Genomic DNA, 9,359 nt, shown 5'->3' with positions numbered 1-9,359 from the left:
TATGTGCACATTGTTGTGCCAAATAAAGTACCTTTAACCTCGTTCCTACCTCTCTCAGGAAAAGAGCAAAGCACACAGGCGGGAGCACGTGCAGCAACTACTCCAACTATGATTTTCTTTCCCTCCAACACTGGAAGTATTGGCAATAACTGCCCTGTGAATAATTCCTGAACTAGTAGGAATCCTGCCGCATGTGCTTAGATAAATGATATTTTTAAAGAGGCCTAATCCAGATGGTATAGCTAGGGCCTATATTACAGTTATTGGTAAAAATAAAAACTAACTAAAAATGGGTAATTCCATCTGATAGATGTGAATTCCAGCAGAAGGCTGAGAATCCAGTTAGAACTCTTTCCCGAGCACCTGCCGCATGCCTGGCACATGCTAATTTTAGAGGACACAGATAAATAGCCTTAGTCCTTAAGACTGTGTGAATGAGCATGTGTGTGTTGTAAAGTATCGACAAGATCTTGGGGATTTGCTCAGAAAAGTGCAGATGCACTGTTACTCTTGGCCAATGCAGCTGAGCCTGGTGGGTGGATGGGCCCCAGGACACTGGACTGAGAAACAGGCTTGTAGCCTGGATCCAGCGTAGCTAAATGGATGTTCTGAATCATGCCATCTCCACCTTTGGGAGAAAGACTAACTGTAAGAGAAACTTAGGAGCATTAGGTTTAAAGAGGATAACTGCTTTAGATCCCAACAGCTATCCTGAGTCAGAAAACAAGGCAAAAATCTGTGTGTTGGTTCTCTGATGGGCCCCGAGCCTCCAAGGAGCCTTAGCACTGTTTGATAGGGAAGCTGTAGACAACCCAGCAGCAGGTTAGTGTGGCGCTGCTCCATGCTGAAAATTAGGAACTAAAGCTAAAATGCATTTGTACATCAGCTGTACCCTAAAACCAACTGATACAGTAAACACTGTGCAGCTCAAGACAGCCTGTACTGAACAGTGGACCAGATGGAAAGTAGAGGATGAGAGGGACGAGTCAATTCTTTTTTTTTTTAACATCTTTATTGGAATATAATTGCTTTACAATGGTATGTTAGTTTCTGCTTTATAACAAAGTGAATCCGTTATACATATATCCCCATATCTCTTCCCTCTTGCGTCTCCCACCCTCCCTATGCCACCCCTCCAGGTGGTCACAAGGCACCGAGCTGATCTCCCTGTGCTATGCAGCTGCTTCCCACTAGCTATCTATTTTACGTTTGGTAGCGTATATATGTCCATGCCACTCTCTCACTTTGTCCCAGCTTACCCTTCCCCCTCCCCGTGTCCTCAAGTCCATTCTCTAGTAGGTCTGCGTCTTTATTCCTGTCTTGCCCCTAGGTTCTTCATGACCATTTTTTGTTTTTGTTTTTAGATTCCATATATATGTGTTAGCATACAGTATTTGTTTTTCTCTTTCTGACTTATTTCACTCTGTATGACAGACTCTAGGTCCATCCATCTCACTGCAAATAACTCAATTTCATTTCTTTTTGTGGCTGAGTAATACTCCATTGTATATATGTGCCACATCTTCTTTATCCATTCATCTGTCGATGGACACTTAGGTTCCTTCCATGTCCTGGCTATTGTAAATAGAGCTGCAATGAACATTGTGGTACATGAAGACTAGTCAATTCTTGATGCCATGGAACCAACACATTTCAGGACACCAGTGACCAAAGGTTAAGACAAGAACTAACTGTAACTAGAAAAAAAGTCTTTTAACTGTAGGTTTCAGCTAGCCAGATTGTTTAGTTGGATTTCTCTGGTCACGACCCAAACTATTTGTTTTCCCTCTAATGTTTAGTGTTTTGTGTGCATGAAGGATTTTGCCCTTGACTGTAGTGTGGCATAGTAAAAAGAGATTAGGGTTTGGATTCAAAAGTCATGGGTTTGTGACAGAGTTCTACTCACTGGCTGGGAGACCTCAAGTCACTTAATGCCTCTGAACCTCTTTCTGCCTCTGTCAAATCCTGATAATACTTCACTGGATTAATGAAATCATGTTTGTGAAAAGGACTAGGTAAACTGTAAAAGGTTAATCAAATATTTTTACATGCAGCTATTTGTATGACCAGTAAGAATCGGTACGTCTTACTAGCAGATTTTTCCAAGAAGGTGTTGACAAATACCTGCTAAAAATATGAAGTTCTCTGTGTTTACATGCAGCATGATAGGTTCAGGAAGAAACAAGTGTGAGATGCATTTTATTGTTTTTGTTTCTAACATTTTATTTAATTTTTGGCTGCGCCATGTGTTAGCTGCAGCACACGGGCTCTTCGTCGTGGCATGCAGGCTTCTCTTTAGTTGTGGCGTGTGGGTTTGCACTCTATAGTTGTGGCGCGTGGGCTCCAGGGCGCGTGGGCTCTGCAGTTGGCGGCATGCAGGCTCTCTCGTTGAGGTGCGTGGGCTCAGTAGTTGTGGCGCACAGGCTTAGTTGCTTCGCGGCATGTGGGATCTTCCCAGACCAGGGATCGAACCCATGTCCCCCGCATTGGAAGGTGGATTCTTTACCACTGGACCACCAGGGAAGTCCCAAAATGCATTTTATTGTTATGTAATCATGGGTTCCAGAAATTTATTTTTTTAAAAAGCACACACATACATAATAATGCTTTTATTTATGAAGCACCTTCCACAGAAGAATAAGTCAGAATTTAAAATTCCACCCTCTTCACCTTTTTCCTCTTTCCTCACACATTTCTCCCAAAGCTTCTAAGTCTCAAAGTTTAGAGAGTGAGAGATAGGAACAAACTTCCAGAGCATTAGACGGGGGAAAGGTCTTTCAACCTGCCAATCCTGTCTTCATGGCCCTTAAGTACTCATTTGTTAGTTCAAAAGGAAGCGTTTCTTTAAAAAAAAATTTTTTTGAGATAAAATCAGCAAAACAAACAGCAATACATTCAAGAAGACTTAGATGAAACAGGGAAACAAACAGTGAAACCCTGGATATCCAAATACTGGAAAACCAGTAAAACATTTATGCTGAACTTGAAACGTTTTGTAAAATGACGTCGAAGCAGCAAAACAGAAGTTCATGAAACTAGTGGGAAGACTGACCAAAGAACCTACCCAGATGCAACTTTCTAACGTCACTGGAGATCTGGTAGAATTATAAGTTCATATTAAAGTAGAAACTAGACTTAAACCAATGTAGATTCTAAATCGTCTTCTACTTAAGAAAATGTGTTTTCTGAGACAGGATAGATTCATTTACGGAGAACTTTCTGTGTCTGTTGCAGAAAACATGCGCTTCTCCTTACTGACAATCTGAATTGGTGCTCGGTATCATCTTCCCCAAATCGCCTGAAAACTACTAACTGACCCTTCCTTTTGAGTTTGGCATAAAAACAACACTTAACAGAAATTGAAAAGAACAAGGATCTATCTAAAAAGAGCTCCAGGCTGAGTATATCGGTATGGGAACTGACCAGTGCATTAAGCACCAAACAAGTTACATTCTTAATAAAGAAATAAGAGAGAGGAGAGATCCATGTGGTTTGAATCATCAGGAACTTCACAAGCAGTGAAAACAGTGATTGCAAGTAATGTCAACATTTTTGGAGCACTTACCAGATGCCAGGCGTTGTGCTTTGTAAACCTTACGTAACCCCCATATGATAAGAATCCCCATTTTACAGATGAAGAAACTGAGGCTTAGATCTTGTACCCAAGATCACACAGCTCTAAATGTCTTAGACTGAGGTTTAAATCCAAGCTGCCTGACTCAAAAGCTTGTACCTTTTATGACACAACAGAGTAGCACAGATCTGCTAAGTCAGAGGATTATCATAACAATAACTACCACTTGTCCAGTGTTTTAGCATTTGCTCTTTCTATAAGCTATATCATTTAATTCTTAAAACAACCCTATGAAGGAAGTGTTACCGTTCCCATTTTATATGTGGACTGCAGTTTAGAGCTGTGGTTCTCAGCTCCAGCTATGCATTAGAATCACCGGCAGGAGGTTAGAAGAGCCCTGTGCCTGGTCCCACTCCAGGCCAATTCAATGCGAGTTGGGACAGGGAGGGAGAAATAATCACTGTATTTTTGAGAAGCTCCTATGGCTCTGTTGTGTAGCCAAGTTTAAGAATCATTGGTTTAAAGCAGTATTCCTCAAACTCCAGTGTTCAGCAGTATCATCTGGAGAGCTTGTCAGACATAGCTGGCCACACCCCAGAGTGTCTTATTCAGTAGGGCTCCAAGGGGCCCAAGAACTTGCATTCGTAATGCTTCCCAGGTGTTGCTGGTGCTGCTGGTGTGGGACCACACTTGGAGAACTATTAGTTTAAAGTCGCTTGGCCAAGGTCCCCCCCATTGGCAAACTATTGTGGCTCTACCTCGCTAGTGAAATTCCCTAGCCACCCTGGAACCTCTTCAAATCTTTAGAACTTGACAGCAGTAAAATAAGTATCCCATGTAGGGAGAAAGATTTAGCTAATATAAGAAAGTTTATGAAAATACTGAATGTTGTAAAAAAAAAACTGAATAAATGGAGAGGGATCCCATATATCTGAATGGGAAGATTATGTATTATTGAGATGTTAATTGTTTACATTTAATTTATATAATTTATTTTATAATTTCTACCAAAATTTCGATATACATTTCTTGTGTTTGATAAAAGAATTTAAAATTTCAAAATCCATTTGGAAGGAAAAATAGAGAACACAAGAATTCTGAAAAGGAAGAATAATGTGGGGACTTATAACAGATGTTGAAACATATAATTTAAATTGTTTCTGGATTTCCCTGGTGGCGCAGTGGATAGAATCTGCCTATCAATGCAGGGGACACAGGTTAGATCCCTGGTCCAGGAAGATCCCACGTGCTGTGGAGCAGCTAAGCCCGTGAGCCACAACTACTGAAGCCCGTGTGCCCTAGGGCCCACGTGCGGCAACTACTGAGCCTGTGTGCTGCAACTACTGAAGCCTGCGCGCCTAGAGCCCGTGCTCTGCAACAAGAGAAGCCACCGCAATGAGAAGCCTGCGCGCTGCAAAAAAGAACCAACACAGCCAAAAAAAAAAAAAGTTGTTTCTAAAAATAGTGATATTCATACAAGAATAAATCATTGGGGGAAAAAAGAGATAACCCAGAAATAGTTTGTATAAGAATTAACATATAATAAAAGATGCTTCACAAATTAGTTAATAAATGGTATTGGGACAATTAGTTGGCAATTGGGTGGGGGGAAAACAATTTAGGTTATCACTTCATGCCATTCACCAAATAAATTTTGGATGCGTCAGTAATTAAACATGGGGGGAAATTATTAATGGAAACTATAAGGGAATAGAACTGAATCATTAGCTAAACTTGGACAGGAATTTACTTCTCTAACTTCAAGTAATAAAAGAAGCCCAAGGGGGGGCTTCCCTGGTGGCGCAGTGGTTGAGAGTCCGCCTGCCGATGCAGGGAACACAGGTTCATGCCCCGGTCCGGGAAGATGCCACATGCCGCGGAGCGGCTGGGCCCGTGAGCCATGGCCACTGAGCCTGTGCGTCCGGAGCCTGTGCTCCGCAACGGGAGAGGCCACAACAGTGAGAGGCCCGCGTACTGCAAAAAAAAAAAAAAAAAAAAAGCCCAAGGAAAAGGCAAGCAGATTAAAAACAGGTTCTTAAGAAAATTTTTAAATGATACCAAAAAATATTTATGGCAAACAAGACAAATAAATAGGGTATTTTTAAAGTTATATAAAGAGCTCATACAATTTTATGAGAAAAACATTCATGTAACAAAAGAAAAAGGGCAAATGATATAAATAGGCAAATGACACAAAAAGAGCAACTAGAAGTAGTAAACAAATACGGGGGGGGGGGGGGTGGGATACACACTTTGGCCTCAGGGCCATTATATCTTTGCCTCCAAACACAATCTCCCCAGACGTCCCACCTGACTCTTAAACTCACTTTTTCAGGTCTTTGTTCAAATGTCACCTCAACAAAGCTTTCTCTGACCACCCATTTGAAAATCACATATGTTATTCACTAGTGAACCACACCCCCTCTTCTGCTTCATTTTTCTCCCTGGCACCTTTTCCCCTTGCTAGAACCCAGCTCTGTGTGGACAGGGATTTTACTCACTGCCATATCCCCAGTGCCTCGAACAGTACGTGATTTGTAGTCAGAATCTCTACATTTTTGTTGAATGAATGAAATACTCAAGCTTGCTTATAATTGGAACATAAATGAGGTACATTTTTCACACTATATTAGAAAAGAGAGAAAGAAAAGGAGAAACGGGGGGAGGGAGAGATGAAGGAAGAGAAAGATAAGTGAATGATAATGATAATTCATTTGGATGGATAACGTGATTTAGTAAAACTGGAAAACGTTGTCGGCAGCGTATTTAGTTTAACCTTATGGGAAAAGAATCTGGTCTTCCCTGGTGGCGCAATGGTTAAGAATCCGCCTGCCAAAAGCAGAGGACACAGGTTCGAGCCCTGGTCTGGGAAGATCCCACATGCCACGAAGCAACTAAGCCTGTGCGCCACAACTATTGAGCCTGTGCTCTAGAGCCCGTAAGCCACAACTACTGAGCCCACGCACCTAGAGCCCGTGCTCCGCAACGAGAAGCCACCGCAATAAGAAGGCTGCGCATCTCAAAGAAGAGTAACCCCCGCTCACCACAACTAGAGAAAGCCCACAGGCAGCAATGAAGACCCAACACAGGCAAAATTTTTAATAATTAATTAATTAGTTTAAAAGCCTATGCTTTAAAAAAAAAGAAAAAGAATCTATCGATGTGTATACTGATCCATTAATAACACCCATATCCTCTGACCCAAAATGGTGTTGAGTTTTAAACACTATTCTCCAACAAAAGATATCCTAGCTCCTTGGAGAAACAGTGGATTCCAGAGCTGGGACAGGCAAGATACAAATTATGCCAGAAAGTCAGGAAGTGCCCCTCCAAAAAAAGGATGGGGGACCTGTTGAAAGGGCATGGAATCCAACCTGAAAGAGTTCCCAGTGGCCAAGCCTGGAACAATTTGAGCAACAAAACAAATAAGAACAGTACTGAATTAAAACCCAGAGATTAAAATAAATATCCTTGAGTTCCTACCGATACAAATAAATTGGGAAGAAGGGACAACTCTTCATTATAGAAGAACTCTAATTTAAAAGTGTAAGGAATGAGGGAAAGACGAAATCACCATCGGAACACCGCATAATCATTGCTGCAGGCCAGATCCACTGATGGGATGCTAAAATTAGTGCGCAAAAGTTTTAGGAGAAACCAGATATCTGTATGCTTTTAAATGATCTCCCCTAGATAACTATTGTTTACAAGGAGAAAAGTAGTAACTTTAAGGTAGAGAAACCTAGCGGGCACCGCCTTAAGCAGGTAATCCAGGTTGACATCAATAATAAGACACGCCGACATCCTGTACTGATAGGATACACTGAGAGGGCTACACCACTCCTGTGAAGTTCTTCCCCATAAGTAGAACTGGGACTTCTGTCAGGTACCCTGGCAAGATACAGATGGGCTTGGAGTTGCAGGGCTATGACAGTACGAGATTAACACACATGGCACCTTGCCTTGGCCCGTGCAGCTTTCCCCAGGCGAAGGCTTTGGTCCTGGCAGCAGCAGTGACAGCAGAAGGCAGAGCAGGGGGACATGGGTTAGGCAGCTGGGGGACACAAGGGAGCCTGGAGTTAGTAATTAGAGAAAGAAGAGTGCAAAAGGTAAAATCAAGCTCAGAGTATGGAAGCATAAGGACCAGAGAGTTCAAGAAAGAAGACCCAGGCCAAGAAGGATCAGAGGGAAAGAATCCAGCCCAGAGGTCATAGGCTGGGAGCCTGCAGCCCGTATTTGGCCCGTGAGTGTGATTTGTCTGGCCCACATGATATTTTTTGAACTGTGATGTAGATATCAATGTTTTTTAATTAAGAGATTTTACATCAAACCCAGATATCAGCTTCTCTTTAAAAAAAAAAAAAATCAGAAGTCATGGGAACACTGGGTATCTGTGGCTGCCCCTCCAGGACACAGAAGTCAGAGACAGCCTCCGTTTATTACTGGGCTGTTTCCTTGCCTGTTTCTCTGGTTCGGTCACCTGCGTGGCTTTCCTGTAGGCTTTTCAGTTTCAGGATCTCGCCGAAGCAGTGAAGTCCACGTGACGAGCCAGGCAGGGAGTGACTGTAGCATAAGGCACTGCCTGTCCCTGGCCTGGGTTTGAATCAGCCCCCTTGGTGTTGAAGGAGCGTCGCTGGTGAGGGTGCTCTCTGCAAGGCCCCAGTGCAGCCAGAGCGCCTAAGTTCCAGGGGCCGTGCTATCAATCCATGCCGTCAGAAACTGAGACAGGAAAGCACATTCTACCGAGGAAGAGACTCGCAGGCTTCATGGTTTCTGCTCTGTCACACTCAGCTCTTCTCTAAGCAGTAAGACACCTGGTTCTCTGTTTCCTGGGATCTTGCGACAGCCAAGGAAAAAATAGAATAGGATCCAGTAGGCTTTGCATGGACGAGACAGACATATTTGTGTGGTTTGAGGGCAGAGGTGGGAGGAAGAAGAGATGATGCATTTCAGGAGGGACCACTGTTCTGGAACAGAAGTTTTCTGGCTGTCTTCCCTGTGTGAGTGTGCATCTTACCTACTCTGATAGCAAATACGGGTAGGAATTGCTGGCTGCCGAGCATGAACTTGAACTCCGATGGGGAATGACTTCTGAGCCCTTGGGTCAGCGGTGGTACTGACCCAGAATGAAGCCAGATGGGTGACCAGCCCGACCAGGACACCTGGTCTGGCAGGTGGCATAGAGAAGGCAAGGGCTCCGTCACTCTTCTTCTCCAGCCACAACTTGACAGTCAGCAGGGCAGAGTGCAGGGAGAGCCGGGGCCTTGGGCAGAGTATAAACCCCTCACACGGAGGCAGAAGCCAGCAGCAATGACCCCCAGAGAGATAGGAGGAGGCACCAGCCGTCTGTGTGGGGAGGGGAGCCCTCAGGCGGACGAGGGGCTCCGCTGCTGTGAAGGCGGGGGCCCTCAGGGCTCTCGCTTGCTCTGCTTATCCTGTTCACGGGGAGTTATTCGTGGTGGAGAGGCTAGGTGGAGCTGAAAAAGAAAGGAGAGGCGGCAAAGCCACTACCACGTGAAAATCAAAAGTGGATAGAACATGCTGGGGTTTAAGTAAAGGGAAAGTAAAGATGAGCTCACATAAATTAGATTTTTACACAACCTTTCAGAAATACATCTAGGATGTAAAAATTGGGGTTTGCTATTCTGTTTTTCTTTGGACCTCTTCCCTTTGTTTAGCCTTTGCTCTTAGCTCTGGGTGGGAGACCAGTCGGAGTTAAAACACCACTTTCTTTCCCAGTCGCACAAGACTTGCACTTGTCAATCAGTGTGACTCCAAGAAGGAA

The sequence above is a fragment of the Leucopleurus acutus genome, assembly GCF_964270905.1.
Source record: "Leucopleurus acutus genome assembly, chromosome: 9".
NCBI lineage: Eukaryota > Metazoa > Chordata > Mammalia > Artiodactyla > Delphinidae > Leucopleurus > Leucopleurus acutus.
The sequence above is the reverse complement of the archived record's forward strand: the minus strand, read 5'-3'. Positions refer to the sequence as shown.